At 42.8% G+C, this 19,005-nt stretch overlaps 1 protein-coding gene across 2 annotated transcripts in view; it reads left to right on the forward strand.

The window, feature by feature from the left end:
- CORO1C (coronin 1C) overlaps window positions 1-19,005 on the forward strand; it is a gene marked incomplete in the record, with an annotated part of 141,778 nt that overhangs the window by 52,288 nt on the left and 70,485 nt on the right.

Below are 19,005 nucleotides of genomic sequence, written 5' to 3' on the forward strand. Positions count from 1 at the left end.
CAGCACCCGCTGTAGGAACCTTGACAGTGCAGCTGTGCGGGGCTAAGCCCACAGCGTTCTATGAATGAATCCACTACAAGTACCGCTGGCCTCTGTAGCCAAGGGCTTGTAGTTCTTAATGAATTGCAAGGGTGCTGATTCTTCCTGCCATTCAGTAACTGCCTGCCTGTATTTGAGTTACGAGCAGACAGTGTACTGACAGTGTGCAGGATTCTAGCATTGCACCTTTGAGCTGTATGCATATTCCATACCTGTGAGATCGCTGTAGGAGAGTCACACTGTAGTAGTCGACAGACTTCTCGTGCTAACTTACTGTATAATAACCACAGAGGGTCGCTATGTTGCCTGGCCGCCGTTCAAAGAACTTGCTGCTTTTTTTTTCTCAATGAATGCAAAGCATTCTCTGATTGGACTAGGTGGGGAGGTGATGTGCAGAAGACCACAGCGGTTGCTGTAGTAGCAGGTTGCACGGGTATTATGCATACTTTGGTCTAAGCTGGACCAATGCAATTATGCAGTACCAAACATACATGGAATTCAGCATTAAATAATGCGTAAACCCAGCATTTTACAGTGGCTTGCGAAAGTATTCGGCCCCCTTGAACTTTTCAACCTTTTGCCACATTTCAGGCTTCAAACATAAAGATATAAAATTTTAATTTTTTGTGAAGAATCACCAACATGTGGGACACAATTGTGAAGTGGAACGAAGTCTATTGGATATTTTAAACTTTTTTAGCAATTAAAAAACTAAAAAGTTGTGCGTGCAAAATTATTCGGCCCCTTTATTTTCAGTGCAGCAAACTCACTCCAGAAGTTCAGCGAGGATCTCTGAATGATCCAATGTTGTCCTAAATGACTGATGGTGATAAATAGAATCCACCTGTGTAATCAAGTCTCTGTATAAATGCACCTGCTCTGTGATAGTCTCAGGGTTCTGTTGAAAGCGCAGAGAGCATCATGAAGACCAAGGAACACATCAGGCAGGTCCGTAATACTGCTGTGGAGAATTTTAAAGCCGGATTTGGATACAAAAAGATTTCCCAAGCTTTAAACATCCCAAGGAGCACTGTGCAAGTGATCATTTTGAAATGGAAGGAGTATCAGACCACTGCAAATCTACCAAGACCTGGCTGTCCCTCCTAAACTTTCAGCTCAGACAAGGAGAAGACTGATCAGAGATGCAGCCAAGAGGCCCATGATCACTCTGGATGAACTGCAGAGAACTACAGCTGAGGTGGGAGAGTCTGTCCATAGGACAACAATCAGTCGTACACTGCACAAATCTGGCCTTTATGGAAGAGTGGCAAGAAGAAAGCCATTTCTCAAAGATATCCATAAAAAGTCTTGTCTAAAGTTTGCCACAAGCCACCTGGGAGACACACCAAACATGTGGAAGAAGGTGCTCTGGTCCGATGAAACCAAAATCAAACTTTTTGGCCACAATGCAAAACGATATGCTTGGTGTAAAAGCAACACAGCTCATCACACTCAACACACCATCCCCACTGTCAAACATGGTGGTGGCAGCATCATGGTTTGGGCCTGCTTTTCTTCAGCAGGGACAGGGAAGATGGTTAAAATTGAGGGGAAGATGGATGCAGCCAAATACAGGACCATTCTGGATGAAAACCTGTTGGAGTCTGCAAAAGACCTGAAACTGGGACAGAGATTTATCTTCCAACAAGACAATGATCCCAAACATACAGCAAAATCTACAAAGGAATGGTTCACAAATAAACGTATCCAGGTGTTAGAATGGCCAAGTCAAAGTCCAGACCTGAATCCAATCGAGAATCTGTGGAAAGAGCTGAAAACTGCTGTTCACAAACGCTCTCCATCCAACCTCACTGAGCTTGAGCTGTTTTGCAACTAAGAATGGGCAAGAATTTCAGTCTCTCGATGTGCAAAACTGATAAACATACCCCAAGCGACTTGCAGCTGTAATCGCAGCAAAAGGTGGCTCTACAAAGTATTAACGCAAGGGGGCCGAATAATTTTGCACGCCCCACTTTTCATTTTTTTATTAAAGTTTCAAAAATCCAAAAGATTTCATTCCACTTCACAATTGTGTCCCACTTGTTGGTGATTCTTCACAAAAAATAAAAATTTTATATCTTTACGTTTTGAAGCCTGAAATGTGGCAAAAGGTTGAAAAGTTCAAGGGGGCCAAATACTTTCGCAAGCCACTGTATATGCCTGATATGTGCCTGCTGTACCATGTAACTGTATGAAAAGTCTCCTGTTCTTTTGTATTGCTTTCTTTGTGTGAAATCCCTGGTGTTCCTGCCAGTCCCTCAGCTTTCCTATTAAAAACTGACCACTCCAAGCAGGAGAGCATACCCATGGTCAGTTCTCTAGCTATGCTGTAAACTCAGCCTGCTCTCCAATGATCAGATTTGTCCTGACACCCCCTGCCCAAACACAAACTTTCACGGGGAAGCTGTGTACTGCTGCTGCTTATCCACCTTCCCCAGCTCTCCTGCAGCTTAGAACAGCGTAAATGTCATCACTTATTTAAAATTAAAAAAAAAAAAAAAAAAAAAGGGAGGGAGGGGGTAGTTTAAAGTTTTTATATCTATACACAAGTTTTTTCTTTCATTTCTATTTTAAACTGAATGGGCTGTTTTACAAATGTAACTCCACTTTTGTTATGAAAAAATGTAATCCTCAGGTGATCTAATGTATGTTGTCGGGACTTTGTTTCAGATTTGTGTGTGGTGTTTTTTATTTTTTATTTTTTTTCCTTCCCTGCTCTGAAGTAATAGGGATTTGTTTCACCAGAATGGGAGGATCTGGCTTATTATAATGGTGCACGCTTGGTGTTCCAATGAGAGAAGATGCAGTGTCTGCATCCCTCCTCTCACCCTCCAGAGCTGTCCTATCTGCAACACCGGTTCGCTGGCTTCCTGTTCTCACAGGAGATGCAGGCAGTAGTGGGAGGGAGCAGAGGCATGGCTTGCCAGAGCTGTCTCTCTGTTGCTTGCTGAGGTTGAGGAGGTAGAGTGCCAGTGGGGGACTCCAGAAGAGGAGGTAGGGACTACTCCGTGCGATATCATTGTATCAAGTAGATAAGTATATATATATATATATATATATATATATATATATATATATATATATATATATATATATATATATATATATATATATATATATATATATATATATATTATACTTATTTTGTATGTAGCATCTAGTTTCACTTTAACCCTTGGCAAGTATTTCACCAAAACTTAGTAATACTAAAGTCTCGTATTTTTTTTTTTTTTTTTTTTTTTTTGTTCGTTAAAAATTACAAACATGTTATACTTGCCTGCCCTGTGCAGTGCATTTGCACCGAGCAGCCCAGAACCTCCTGTTCTGAAGTCCCTCTTCTGTGCTCCTGACCCTTCCCTCCTGTTGAGTGCCCCCACAGCAAGCAGCTTGCTATGGAGGCTCCCATCCAAGCCACAGCTCCCTGTGTCCAGACACGGCGCCCTGCTCCCTTTCTCTCCTCCATTGGCTGACTGACTTTGACAACAGCAGGAGCCAATGGCGCCGCACTGCTGTCTCAGCCAATGAGTAGGGGAGTTCTGGGCAGCTGCGACACACCTACAACATCGCTGGATCTAGATGGGGCTCAGGTAAGTATTGGGGGGGGCTGGGCTGAGAGGGGTTGCTGCACACGGAAGGCTTTTTATCTTAAAGCAGAGTTCCTGTCCCCTGAAAAAAAAAATTAAAAAAAAAAAACTTGTTTAAACATGTACATTAACATTTAGAACATGTCATATGTATGGGTTGTTTCTGTAAAAATAGTTTATTACCAACCAGATCTCGGAAGCAGGCAGGCTCCACGTTAGCTGTGGTCATCTGAAGCCCTCCTGTCTTAATTTCCCTACAGCTGGCTACCTAGCATGCACCTCCCAATCTCGTGCCTGCGCAGCTCTCCCTCTTCATGACAGGTTGCCATAGCAATCTGTCTGCAAATAACGCAAGATTTTGTCAGGCGATCGCCTAGGCGAGGGCTGCCGGAAGTGCAGCTGAAAGAAGAATATAAAAGGTATTTACACACACCATCTTTATTGGTTCACATAGAAACTAGAATTGCCACCATATCCACTTGAAATCAGCTGGGTTAGCCTGCGGTCAGGTTATGTCTGACCACGTTTGATTTGATTACAAATGTACACAGGAGGCGATACATGGAAGCATCAGACATGCTTTTCCATATCTGCACATTTGTCAGTGTGATACATTTTATTGTCCCATGTGTTTTAACAGATTTAAAGCTTTTAAAATGATTTGTAAAGGTAAATAAAATGTCTATACTTACCTGCTCTGTGCAATTGAATTGCACAGAGTGGCCTGTGAACCTCTTTTTGGGTCCCCCGCCAGCGCTCCTGGCCCCTCCCCTCTGTCCAGTACCCCCATGGGAAGCCGCTCCCTCGTCACTAGTTTTGATTGCCAATGGTTTCCGGTGCCCCAGCGAGGCCCAGAAGTGAGGAGAAAGAAGAGATGCAGACATGCACGGTGCTGGATCAAATGAGGACTCAACTAAGGCCTTTTTCACACCTATGCAGGTTGCAGTTGCATATTCCATGTGCATTTTGATCCATTGAAGCCTATGGAACCAAAAACCAGAAAAAAGTCCCTGGCCTTTTCCATAAAATGCATAGATGTGACCCGTAGGAAACCATGGTTAATGTACTATAGTGTGTTTCTGCAAAACTGAAAATGCACTAAAAATTGCATAGGTGTGAACCCTTAGTAAAAGGGGGATGCTGACACCTAAATTTCTTTTTACCTTACTACAAGGGACCACTTTAAGTTGCTGTAAAAAAAAAAATGCCTAAAACTGGATATGGTGTGTACTAAAATCAAAATGTTTCTAAGATTTAACAACATTATTTCAGCAAAGAGCTTTTATTTGATTACATTGCAATAAATAACTGCCAAATCCTTCTTTTTTTTTTTTTTTTTTTTTTTCCCTGTAACACGCTGATGTATGTATTGCAGATTTTTTTTTTTGTCTTGTGTAAAAGTATTTTCTCATATTAAACTGGTGTCTTTCAGCTTGGAAGGTGAAATCTTAATTATCTGCATAGTGAAGCATATATAGAGCATAGAAGTAGCAGCCTGAAATGATGCTTATCTGAAGGGACTGCCTACATGCAGCTCTCCGGCTTGGAAATCGTTGTTGGACAGTTCCTAGCCAGAGTAGGACATTTGTTACTCTTGGTGAATCTGCTCATCTTTTGTGTTTAGCCATTCATGCGTGCTTAGTATACTAACCTCAAGTTTGAGAGTAAAGAGTATACATTTGGGTTTTTGCGGTGAATTACTGGCCACCCCCAATGTTAAGACCTAAAGTCTAAAAATAAACAATACACAAACTAGGGATAGGCCGATATATTTTTTCGGTGCCGATATTTCGGCCAGCTCTCCTGCTGATATTATGCACTGATTATTTTGTACAGCTGCTGGCTGGCACCTTGCGGTGGGTGGATGCTGGCTGGCCTCAGTGGCCTGGCACCTTACTGTGGGTGGCTGGCTGCTAACTGGCCCATCCGTCCGAGTGTCGAGGCAAGGGAGGCCTGTCGGACTTAGAATGTTAGGCCCAGTGCACAGACGTGTAATGACGTGTGCTTGTGCCACGTACCCCTGCGCACTGGGTCTGCTGGCTTCTGGGTCCCAAAAAGATGGCCGCGGCCCGCAGACTCCAGTATCGGTCTAGTCTGTGACCGATACAGATTTTTCGGAAATGCTGATATCAGCCGTTCCGCTAATCGGTCGATCGCTAACACAAACCGGTGGCCCCCAAAACAGCCAGAATGGAGCTGATTGTGCAGAAAAATACTTAAGTGTATATTAACCACTTCAGTACCCGCGTATAGACATGACGTCCACAGATGGGATCTCCCATCCTGGGTGGACATCATATGACGGCCTCGGGTTCCCGGCCGTCTAGGGGGCGCACGCCGCCGCGATGTCCGGGCACCCGCGGTTGGCCGGACCGTGGATCTGTGTGTGTAAACGCACAGATCCACGTCCTGTCAGGTGAGAGGAGAGCGATCTGTGTTCCCAGTACAGCGGAACACTGATCGGTCTCCTCCCCTTGTACGTCCCCGCCCCCTACAGTTAGAAGCATTCCCTAGGAAACACATTTAACCCCTCGTCTACCCCTAGTGGTTAACCCCTTCACTGCCTGTCACATTTACACAGTAATCAATGCAATTTTATAGCATTGATCGCTGTATAAATGTGAATGGTCCCAAAAATGTGTCAAAAGTGTCGGATGTGTCCGCCATAATGTCGCAGTCACGAAAAAAAATCGCAATCGCCGCTATTACTAGTAAAAAAAAAAAAAAATATTTAAAAAAAAAAAAATGCCATAAATCTATCCCGTATTTTATAGACGCTATAACTGTTGCGCAAACCAATCAATATACGCTTATTGCGATTTTTTTTTTTTTTTTTTTACCAAAAATATGTAGAAGAATACGTATCGGGCGAAACTGAGGAAAAAATTTGTTTTTTTTTTTTTTTAAAAATTGGGATATTTATTATAGTAAAAAATATTGTGTTTTTTTTTTTTTTTCAAAATTGTCGCTCTTCTTTTGTTTATAGCGCAAAAAATAAAAACCGCAGAGGTGATCAAATACCACCAAAAGAAAGCTCTATTTGTGGGAAAAAAAAAGGACGTCAATTTTATTTGGGTACAACGTCGCACGACCGCGCAATTTAAAATGCGACAGCGATGAAAACTAAAAATTGGTCTGGGAAGGAAGGGGGTAAAAATGCCCTGTATTGAACCGGTTAAAGTAGAACTATAGACAAAACTTTCTCCAAGTGTCTTTCAGGACAGCCCATGAGACCTAGGGCTCCTCCTACCAGGACAGGAAACGCATTACCCCCACCAGATAAAAGGGCGGTCCTCCAGGCCCCATGTCAGTTATTAGTGTTTTTTCCTGACGGGGGGGTAACATGTTCCTGGAACCTGGTCCCCTAGGTCTCAAGAGCAGGGGCTCTGTATGGCTGTTTTTGGGGCATATCACTAACCTTTTCCTCTGCCAGAAGCAGCATCTCTGCTGGGGAAGTTGGCTGTGCTGCTGTCCCCAGTGCCTGGAGAGGGCCAGGACCGGGGTGATGTCGGGTCCCAAGCGCGGTGCATTGCACTAGAGCTCAGGCAGAGCGGTGGTGTTCTTTCCCCGTCGACAGCGTGGCTGATCTGTGCAGGGGAGAGAGGAAGCCGCAGAGCTCCAAGCTGGCCTACAGGAAGTACCTGGAGAGAGTCACTTCCGGGGGATATGACATCATCATTGGGCGCCGGTTCCAGTCTCCATAAATGGCGCGAACAGGGGAAGCTGCCTGCTGGTGTTTGTTGGTGAAATGCAGCCAGGCTTTGGATGACCAAGAGGGGCGGGAATGGATCCTTCAGCAGTACCTGCACAGGCAGCAGATGCGGTCCCCAACACCAGCACCTCACAGGTAAGCCTGGGATGTTTTGTCACCATCTTGCTATCCCTGTTAGTGTTCCCTCCCCCCTCTGTAGTAGGGGAACAAATTTCCTCCCTTCTGCACATGGTGTTACGGAGTGATTGGGTGGCTTATAATTGCGTTGTGGGACTTTTTATTTTGTCTTGCAGACCAAGACTCGGGACAAGGCCAAAGTGCAGCCACCAAAAAGGAAATGTGCGGTTTGTGCAAACAAATTGCGCTCCTCATGGAGCAAAGCAGTTTGTCGCACCTGTATAGAAGGCCTAGTAAAAGATGACCCTGTAGCCTCCTGTCAGAAAATATTTACTACTGTCAGAGATGAGCTTGCGTCCACCTTTAGCTCTTTTTTAAAACGCTAAGGCCCCTTTCACACTGGGGTGGTTTGCAGGCGTTATTGCGCTAAAAATACCGCCTGCAAACCGCCCCTAAACAGCATCCGCTGTTTGTTCAGTGTGAAAGCCCTCGGGCTTTCACACTGAAGCGGTGCGCTGGCAGGACGGTAAAAAAAGTCCTGCGAGCCGCATCTTTGGAGCGGTGTGTTCACCGCTCCTAAACCGCTCCTGCCCATTGAAATCAATGGGACAGCGTGGCTATACCGCGGCTATAGCCGCGCTGTACGAGCGGTTTTAACCCCTTTTTCGGCCGCCAGCGGGGGTTAAAACTGCACCGCTAGCGGCCGAATACAGCCGCAAAAACGACGGTAAAACAGCGCTAAAAATAGTGCTTTTACCGCCGACGCCCCCACCGCCCCAGTGTGAAAGGGGCCTAATTGACAAGCTTCAGACTCCAGCTGAGGGTTCGTCTTCTATTAGAGCTTCAGTCAGTCGGTACTCCACAGCAGATGGAGAGTGAAGACTCTGAAGCTGAAGTCAGATCTACCTGTTCTTCGCCGGAAGAATAAGGGTCAGATAGGGAGCCCAGGGATAGAGAATCCACAAGGGGTTCAGGGTTTAAGTTATCTTTTTAGAGGATGTTGATGACTTATTAAAGAGGAGGTTCAATTATCTAAACGCGATCTTATGTATAAGGGTTTGCATAAGAAGAAGTCTAGAGTTTTTCCTGTACATAGTATCAATCAGGGAACAATCAAACTGGAGTGGGAAAATCCAGAGAGAAAACCTTTCTTTTCTGGTAACCTAAAAAGGAGGTTTCCTTTTGATGACTCAGCGCAGCCGTGGAACAAGAATCTTAAGTTGGATGCACCTCTTTCAAAGGTTTCAAAAAACTCAGACCTAGAGGGGATATCCTTCTCCACAGAGCCTAGGATTCCGCTATTGGGAATCTTAAACCAGCTCTGGCCTCCACATGTGTAGCCAGAAATCTGGAAGTATGGTTGACTCAGATTCAAACACATTTGTCGGCGGGTACTTCTAGAGAGCAGATTTTGAAGTCCTTCCCTCTCCTTTTTCGGGCAGTAGGATTTTGGGCTGATTCTTCCTCTGAGTCGGTAAGAATGACAGCGAGGACTTCGGCCTTAGTGACTTCGGCCAGAAGAAGCCTATGGCTTAAAACCTGGTCAGGTGATTCAGCCTCCAAGTTGCGCCTTTGTGGGCTTCCCCTTGCGGATGATCATCTTTTTGGCCCAGGACTGCAGGAGGCACTGGAACGCACAGCTGATAGGAAAAAGGCGTTTCCAGAGAAAAAGAAAAACCCAACAGTATGGTTGACTCAGATTCAAACACATTTGTCGGCGGGTACTTCTAGAGAGCAGATTTTGAAGTCCTTCCCTCTCCTTTTTCGGGCAGCAGCCAACAGCCAGAAAGTTTATTTTTTTTTCGAGGCAAAGGTAGGCAGCAAGGTCCTAGAGAAAAGGACAACAGGCCCAAAAAACATTGGACGGGGCACAAAGGCAGGGGTAAAGGGGGGGTCTTGTTTAATCTCCAACAACCCGCCAAGCCACAGTGGCTCGTGTCCTCCAGTGGGAGGAAGATTGAGGGCCTTTCTCCCACAATGGGCAGCAGTCACCCCAAGTCCCTTCATCCTGGACCTAGTGACCAATGGGTACAGGCTGGAATTTTCTCGCCAACCACCGGAGCGGTTTTTGGTCACCTTTCCTCCCCGAGATCCAGAGAAAGTGAAGGCTCTGGGTCTCCAAATTGTACTTATTAGATCAAAAGGTCCTGATCCCTGTTCCCCCGGCCAGACCAGGGCAAGGGGTTTTATTCCCATATATTTGTCATCAAAAAGCCATCAGGGAAGTGTCAGCTTATCCTGAACCTCCGGTCTTCAAACCGTTCAATCAGATACAAGCATTTCCGTATGGAGACGGTATTCACAATCAAAAATCTGCTTTACCCAAACTGCTTCATGGCCACTTTGGATTTGAGGGATGGTTACCTTCACGTCCCTATTCAGCCTTCCTTCCTGAGATTCTTGAGATTAGCAGTCAAGATGGGAACAGAGACACGGCACTAGTTGGCCCTCCAGGTTGCACGTGTATTTTTTAATTTATTTAAAAAATTTTACTCTGTGTTTTGCGTTTTTCGCTTGTTCACATGGCAAAATGTGTTTGGTGTGCTGTTAAATGATGGCACCAAAAGCGCAACTAGTTATTTTGGGTGTGTATAGGTGGCCGGTTGTAAGATCTCCTTTTTACCAAAACTATATAATCGGTGGACACACTAACTATAGTATCACTCTGTATTTAGTCAGACAGGCCCTTGCACTACATAGTTGATGGTAGATCTAAAGGGGATTGTACAGTCAGATTGTATAAGGTATGGTGAGCTTTACAGAACCCAGGACAGACTTCTCCTGTTTTCAGTATTACAGCTCTATCCACATAGGTTGTTTGATCGCTCAGCTCCTGCACACTCTGCCAAATGAACGATCTGTGTCTGTGTATTTAGTGAGAAAGGTATTCACTAGTGCTGCACAATTAATAGTTAAGAATCAAAATCGGGATTCTTTTCCCTTCCCGATCTTAAAACAGCATTTCCTGATTCTATCTAACAAGCGCAGAGAGTTCTCTGACAGCTGAAAAAAAAAAAAATCTGGACAGCCTGCCAAGTTTTATCACAACATTGCTGATAACTATAAACCAAGTAACATTTCATTCTTAACCACTTGGCGACCGGCTCCTGTACATATACGTCGGCAGTTTAAAGATGGATATCTCTAACGGCAGCAGCTGCTGCCACAACCGAGGTATCCATCTTTTGAGCCGGCGGTCCTGTTTACGATAATGGTCTCTGCAGTGGATTCGCTGCCAGAACACTGTTGGCGGCGGGAGAGGTGTCACCCCCACTGTGCGCTTGTAAAACAGCTGTGCAAATACAGTGTGTCAAGAAGTATTGCAATAAACGCCATTTTAGTCTCTAGAGTGTTAGAAAAAAAAAAGTATGTTTGGGGGTTCTAAGTAATTTTCTAGCAAAAAACTTGTTTTTAACTTGTAAACACGGAGTCTGAAAAAGAGGCCTGGTCTTTAAGTGGTTAAATCAAAGGGATGAACTTCTGTCTGTAGATGAAGGAAGTTTAGCCACTTACAGCCTGCCCGCCATCGTCATACATTTTCTACTGAAGTCACCAAAAGCTGTAACTGAAATATCCATTTATGCTGGACTTATTCTGATTGTGTATTAATGCCTGCTTACTTGGGGTTTCTAAAAATGTTTATATATATATATATATATATATATATATATATATATATATATATATATATATATATATAATACATTTTTTTGTTTTTCTTTGTGAGGTTGACGGAACTTACCATTACTGGGAAAAATATGCAGATGTCACATATTTCTAAGCCAAACCAGGTGGTTTGTCTTGTATTTCACAATACATACATACATCCTCTCTCACTCTTCTCTACCAACAAACACTATCTATACTATAAATGTGTATGTGTGTGTGTACGGAAAGTATTAAGACCCCCTTAAATTTGTCACTCTTTGTTATATTGCAGCCATTTGCTAAAATCATTTAAGTTCATTTTTTTTTTTCCCTCATTAATGTACACACAGCACCCTATGTTGACAGAAAAACACAGAATTGTTGACATTTTTGCAGATTTATTAAGAGAAAAACTGAAATATCACATGGTCCTAAGTATTCAGACCCTTTGCTCAGTATTTAGTAGAAGCACCCTTTTGACCTAATACAGCCATGAGTCTTTTTGGGAAAGATGCAACAAGTTTTTCACACCTGGATTTGGGGATCCTCTGCCATTCCTCCTTGCAGATCCTCTCCAGTTCTGTCAGGTTGGATGGTAAACGTTGGTGGACAGCCATTTTTAGGTCTCTCCAGAGATGCTCAATTGGGTTTAAGTCAGCGCTCTGGCTGGGCCATTCAAGAACAGTCATGGAGTTGTTGCGAAGCCACTCCTTCGTTATTTTAGCTGTGTGCTTAGGGTCATTGTCTTGTTGGAAGGTAAATCTTCGGCCCAGTCTGAAGTCCTGAGAACTCTGGAGAAGGTTTTCGTCCAGGATATCCCTGTACTTGGCCGCATTCATCTTTCCCTCGATTGCAACCAGTCGTCCTGTCCCTGCAGCTGAAAAACACCCCCACAGCATGATGCTGCCACCACCATGCTTCACTGTTGGGACTGTATTGGACAGGTGATGAACAGTGCCTGGTTTTCTCCACACATACCGCTTAGAATTAAGGCCAAAAAGTTCTATCTTGGTCTCATCAGACCAAAGAATCTTATTTCTCACCATCTTGGAGTCCTTCTGGTGTTTTTTTTAGCAAACTCCATGCGGGCTTTCATGTGTCTTGTATTGAGGAGAGGCTTCCGTCGGGCCACTCTGCCATAAAGGAAGGGTTCTGGTCGTCCCAAACGTCTTCCATTTAAGGATTATGGAGGCCACTGTGCTCTTAGGAACCTTAAGTGCAGCAGAAATTTTTTTGTAACCTTGGCCAGATCTGTGCCTTGCCACAATTCTGTCTCTGAGCTCTTCAGGCAGTTCCTTTGACCTCATGATTCTCATTTGCTCTGACATGCACTGTGAGCTGTAAGGTCTTATATAGACAGGTGTGTGGCTTTCCTAATCAAGTCCAATCAGTATAATCAAACACAGCTGGACTCGAAGGTGTAGAACCATCTCAAGGATGATCAGAAGAAATGGACAGCACCTGAGTTAAATATGAGTGTCACAGCAAAGGGTCTGAATACTTAGGACCATGTGATATGTCAGTTTTTCAGTTTTTTTTCTTTTTTAATAAATCTGCGTATTTTTCTGTCAATATGGGGTGGTGTGTGTGTGTACATTAACCACTTGCCGACCGCCGGTGTACGTCCATAGATTGGCGGCGGATATCGTTATGGCAGCAGCTAGCTGCCATAACCCCGGTATCCCCGTTTTCGTGCGGCGATCAGCTTTCAGATAAAAGTGGTCTCTGCGGCGGATTCGCCACAAGATCACTTTTATCGGTGGCGTGAGAGGGGCCCCCCTCCCGCCGCAATCCGGTGCACCCCGCCGCTTACAGGAGCCGTCGGTAGCGGCGGAGGCGATCGAGTCTGTCCCCTTGTGCCTGGAGATGAGTGAGGGGAAGATGGCATCCACTCGTCTCCATGACACTGCGGGGCGGAAGTGACGTTAAAACGTCACTTCCGCCGATACGTCTTAAAGGCATATTTTTTTCAATGTCATTTTTTTAAATGACTTTTTTTTTTTTATTGCATTTTAGTGTAAATATGAGATCTGAGGTATTTTTGACCAGATCTCATATTTAAGAGGTCCTGTTGTGCTTTTTTTTCTATTACAAGGGATGTTTACATTTCTTGTAATAGGTATAAAAGTGACATAATTTTTTTTTTTTTTAAACAGTGTAAAAATAAAATCATGTTAAATAAGAAAAAAAATTTTTTTTAAACCACACGTGAGGTATCGCCGCAATCGTTAGAGCGAGAGCAATAATTCCAGCCCCAGACCTCCTCTGTAACGCAAAACATGCAACCTGTAGAATTTTTTTAAATGACGCCTATGGAGATTTTTGAGGGTAAAAGTTTGACGCCATTCCACAAGTGGGTGCAATTTTGAAATGTGACATGTTGGGTGTCAATTTACTCAGCGTAACATTATCTTTCACAATATAAAAAAAAAATTGGGCTAACTTTACTGTTGTCTTATTTTTTTTTATTCAAAAAAGTGAATTTTTTCCAAAAAAAGCGCGCTTGTAAGATCGCTGCGCAAATACGGTGTGAAAAAAAGTATTGCAATTCTCTAGGGTGTTAGAAAAAAATATATATAATGTTTGGGGGTTCTAAAGTAATTTTCTAGCAAAAAAAACTGTTTTAAACATGTAAACACCTAAATTCCAAAACAAGGCTGGTCCTTAAATGGTTGAGGGAAAAAAATATATATTTATATAATTATGTATGTTAAGTCCTATTTCAATGATTGGCAATGTGGTGTGTAATTTTTTTTTTTTTTTCTCATAGTGGTTGGGCTGCAAAATAATCTGGACACATTGAGTCTGATTTACTAAAGAATTTGAGAATCTTCAAATAAATTGTGTGAAGATTCACTGATTGATTTAACCTGCACGATTGGATAATTGGTGAATGTGTGAACATTTTCAGATTCTGTAGTGAATGATCCTCGTGGTGTTGGGAGTGTTCATAGTTACATAGTAGGCGAGGTTGAAAAAAGACACAAGTTCCTCAAGTACAACCTGCGTGTGTGTGCTTTAGTCAGTGTTACATTGTATATCCTGTATGTTGTGGTCCTGCAAGTGCCCATCTAATAGTTTTTATTAATTATCGATACTCTCTGCTGAAACCACTGCCTGTGGAAGAGAATTCCACATCCTTACTGCTCTTATGGTAAAAATCCCTCTACACAGTTTAAAGTGTAAGAAAACCCTCCTTTCATTTTCAGACAAGGAAGCTGCCATCTTTGCCTCTGTATAATCTTCAACTGCCATGATGCTGCACATGTGATCAGTTTAAACTCTAGCCATTGGATGGCTTGATAATTTGATAGTGTTACATTTCTGGCTCGTGCCGGAAATGAAACTGTTTTTTATAGATGGGTTTACTTCTGCTTTAAGGTTAAACCGTTTTTTTTTTTTTGTTTAATTTTAGTGAATGGCCATGTGTCTCTTTAAATTCCCTTTCGCGGAACAGTTTTATCCCTATTGTGGGGTCGCCAGTACGGTGTTTATAAATTGAAATCATATCCCCTCTCAACCATCTCTTCTCCAGATAGAATAAGTTCAGTGCTCGTAACCTTTCCTCATAACTAAGGTCCTCCAGTCCCTTTTTTATTAGTTTTGTTGCCCTTCTCTAGACCCTCTCCAGTTTCAGCACATGCTTCCTGAGGACTGGTGCCTAGAACTGGATGACATACTCCAGGTGCGGCCGGACCAGAGTCTTGTAAAGTGGGAGAATACTGTTTAAAGCACTGAATTGGGGCTGTTTGTGGGCATTTCTGTGCCTACTTAGCTCCTCATAAACACTTGTTGGAAGACTGAACTGAGCCCAATGGTTTTTTCATATACCCGCATACAGTAAGGTTTGCCTGAATATTGCATACAGCCTCGTCTGGCTTTAGTAGTATTTTCTCAGAGTATTTAGTATGGGATAGGGCTGGGGAAAAAATCGATTTAATTCTTGAATCGAGTTGAGAGGTCAAATCGATTCAAAATTTAAGCAAATCGATTTTTTTTTTATCTTTTAGATTTTTTTTTTCTTTCTTTTATTTTTTCACTGGTCCTGGGGCGCTGTGGACATGAGGTTTTAGGCGAGGCCGTGGCTTCGGCCGGATGCCGCGGACTAGGCCGAAGCCGCGGCCTTGCCTAAAAGCTCATGCCCGCAGCGGATCAGGACCGGCGCGGATGCCAAAGAAAAAAAAAACTTGTTTCGAATTGTGAATCAAGTTTTTTTTTTTTTTTAGAAAATCTCCCAGCCCTAGTATGGGATAAGATCGCAGTAACAGGCAGTAGATGGTTTTCTGTGAGTATGAAAATGGCAGCATTGCTTTGTCATGACTTTATTGGTACAGCAGTTAATTTCTACCTTTTTATATAGCCTTGAATTCATAAGTACAATCACTGAGGAGTCCACTATACTTTTCTAGGCATTGAACATACATGGAGACTTTGTTGCACCATTAAAGAAGTAGTATGGGCTTAAACAAAAAAAAAAATCTATTTTCACCTCTATACTTCAGTATTATGATGCTGCAGTTGTCCCATGTAATCTTTAAGACCTGGACTTGCTGATTGCTCAATATTTGGTCTGCTTTGAGTAGATATCAGTGACTGTTGGTCATCCCTCTCTGCTCCTCCAGCACTCACTGGAGCACTGGGCTGGAGAGGGGATTGGCACAACTGACTTTGGCGCTCAACCACACACTGAAAGGCAGAGCCAGCTGTCAGGCAGCTGAGTGGGTCCAGACAATATTGTTGGGATCTTTCCGGAGCCTGAAGCAGTTCTACTTGGACAGCTCATAGCGTGCAATAATCTGCTATCATCTGACTCTGTGTCACAGGAGTGCAAAAGTAAGTGTACTCCGGTGACCCACAAGAGAAGTATGGCCGCCAAAAGCTTTGGTGGTTTCTTTTTTAACAGATTCCTACCTAATTATATGTCTAAAATGTAGATCTGGCAAATACTTATCTAAATTTGATTGTTCAGTCTCTACCCTTTCCTTCCAATAGTATGATTGATTGGAGAATTCAGACAGCTGGATCTGGATGACTGACTCGATATGTAGTGTTTTACTGTGTTGCATTGCATACTGTGTCATGTTCCATACCTAAAACAGCGGAAGCATACGGTTACATACTTTCAGTATCTTGTTTATCCCATAGCTTTACAGCGTCTTTAGTCACTTCCCTATCTATAGTTCATTTCCTCCGCTGTTTCCAAGAGGAAGCTTATGAAGAGATTAGTATGACTTTCATGCATTTTAACACTTTCTATTCCATTTCTTTTTCTAAATCATTTAACTTTAACATTATATCAAAAAAATGAGAACAGAGCAGTAGTTCTAGAGAAGACCCTCTAGAAGCAGAGGGTATATGTATGTCTCATTGCAATGTATTCTATTCGCAGACACATTTCCTGATTAAGTGGGTTCCCCGCAAAACTAGTCGAAATTCCATGTCATCTGCGCATATTTTATTATAGTTTGTATTATTATGTCTTGATTTTTTTGTATTAATAAAATCTGTTTTTTACATATACCTCTTTACTCTTACTGCATATCCCTTTCTACCTGTACCGAGATAGTCCGCTTGGAGTTGGGGTCCTTGCTCCCAAAAAATTAATGTTCCTGGGATTGCGAACTGTCACATTTGCTTGTGTCCAGCCAAACTGTCAAACCATAAAATGGCTGGTGTCATAACTGATCACATTCAGCACCATGGCAGTTGCAGATCAAACGGAAGCGGCTTCCTTCGCTGTAAATGATAGGAGGGTTTAATTCCGCTTTCAGGCTGTCAGCAGATCATCCTCTACAAACTCAGCAGTGCAAAATGGATAGCAGCTGAGCATGTGCAGAACAGGGTGAGACAGTGTGTTGCTGGATTTTAAACAGTATAGACACTTATTTTTAATGTTTTACATAGCTATACCTGCAAAGCGGGCCAGCCTGAAATGATCTAGCAGGACTTAATTTTCTGACTAAAGTTACTTTAAACTGTCCACCTTCAACTGCCCTGTTTTTTATCCTTGCTTTGCTATTTAATGTCTGCTAGGGATGAGCCGAATGTTCGAGTCGAACCTAAGTTCAGCGAACATTATGCGGTGTTCGTGGCAAATTCGAAAAGCCGTGGAACACCGTTAAAGTCTATGGGACACTAACATGAAAAACCAAAAGTGCTCATTTTAAAGGCTTATGTGCAAGTATCAATGCAAAAAAAAAAAGTTTCAAAGTGAAACAATAAAAATTAAATATTCCTTTAAATATCGTGCCGGGGGGGGGGGGGGGCATTAGTATGCCTGTAAAGTAGCACATTTTTCCCATGTTTAGAACAACGCCACAGCAAAATTACATTTCTAAAGGAAAAAGTCATTTAAAACTGATCGTGGCTGTAATGTATTGTTGGATCCCGGGGAAAAAAAAAATACGGCATGGGTCCCCCCCCCCCCCCAGTCCATTACCAGGCCCTGTGCTACTTTACAGGCATACTAAGGGGACCCCCAGGCACGGTATTTTAAAGGAATATTTCACTTTGAGAATTATTAAAATCACTGCTCCTGGAAAAAATGTCCGTATTTAAAACTTTTTTTTTTTTTGCATTCATGTCCACTAGAGCAGGACCCAGGTCCCCAAACACTTTTTATGGCAATAACTTTCAAATAAACTTTTAAAATTAGCACTTTTGCTTTTTCATGTTTGTGTCCCATAGAATTTAGCGGTGTTGGCTTGTTCTGGTGTGAACTGAAACGAGGGGGGTTCGGCTCGTCCCTAATGTCTACCCCTATCTCCCTAATCCCTTCTCCTCCCTCCCAAAAAATCCTAAAAACGTTTGTATTAGAAACTAGCGCAACCTTCCAGACATACTACATGAACAGCCCTACCTATAAAAGGTGGCAAGAATGACTAATTCATTATCGGATTAATCAAGAGCACTTACGTTTTCATGTAATCACATATCTGTTACAATATAGTCTTCTACATTGTCTGGCACTCTGCAAGCTTCTTTCACATGGACAATGTCATGTATCCAATCCTATATTTATTTTCTATAAATGTATTAAAGAAAAAATCATGATCAGCGAACATGGAATGCAGGTATCTAAATGTGCATGCCTGTATTGTCCAATTATGCGAATACCTATTTTGTTAAAGTGGTTGTATACCTCAGACATGACATATGAACCAAGCATATCCCTCTATAGTGTGTACTGGTCTAAATTAGGAGCACTAAGTGTCATTTCTGTCTGCTGCTTTATTCCTCTATCAGCATGAATCATTTCAGACAGTTTTCCTGACTCCAAGAGAAAAAAGGTGACTGGAGGGACCTCCAGCTGATTGACAGCCTCTGCTCTGTTTCTTTGTGAAGGAGGTGTGTCCCTTCCCTTCAATCAGCTCTCAGAGCTCTCCCTACTGAGCTCTGCAGAGTGTGACTTCAGCACTCCCCAAGCTTTATATATTCTGCAGTTTGAACAGATGTATATAAGATAAGACTGCAGATAAATGGGTAGAACTATGTAGAAGGATTTGTTTCATCTGTATCACCGAAGGCCAATCACTTCACTGAGAGTATGTAAGGGTTTACAACCACTTTAAGCTTTGACCTGCTCTCTTCTGAGCACCCCACTAATGATCAGTAATTCCATCTACCAGGATTGTCCAGTATGGAAGCAAAGGAGGCAACAAGCCAGAGCTCGACTGCTAAATTGATTTTAGGATTTGTGTAATAAAGCCTCCTGGGATTCAGCGGCCCCAGAGCTCGCTAAAAGGTATATGTTGCAGCATATGTAGCTATCTGAAGGTGCTTTGTTTAGTAATATCAGGTTCTTGTTTTCAACAACTAGTGGAAACTGGAGTTCACAGTGAAAATACAGCAATGTACACTAACCTCTTAAACTATATAATCATAGCCATCCTATGATGTCATATG

Source organism: Aquarana catesbeiana, linkage group LG01, assembly GCF_042186555.1.
Source record: "Aquarana catesbeiana isolate 2022-GZ linkage group LG01, ASM4218655v1, whole genome shotgun sequence".
NCBI classification, from domain to species: Eukaryota; Metazoa; Chordata; class Amphibia; order Anura; family Ranidae; genus Aquarana; species Aquarana catesbeiana.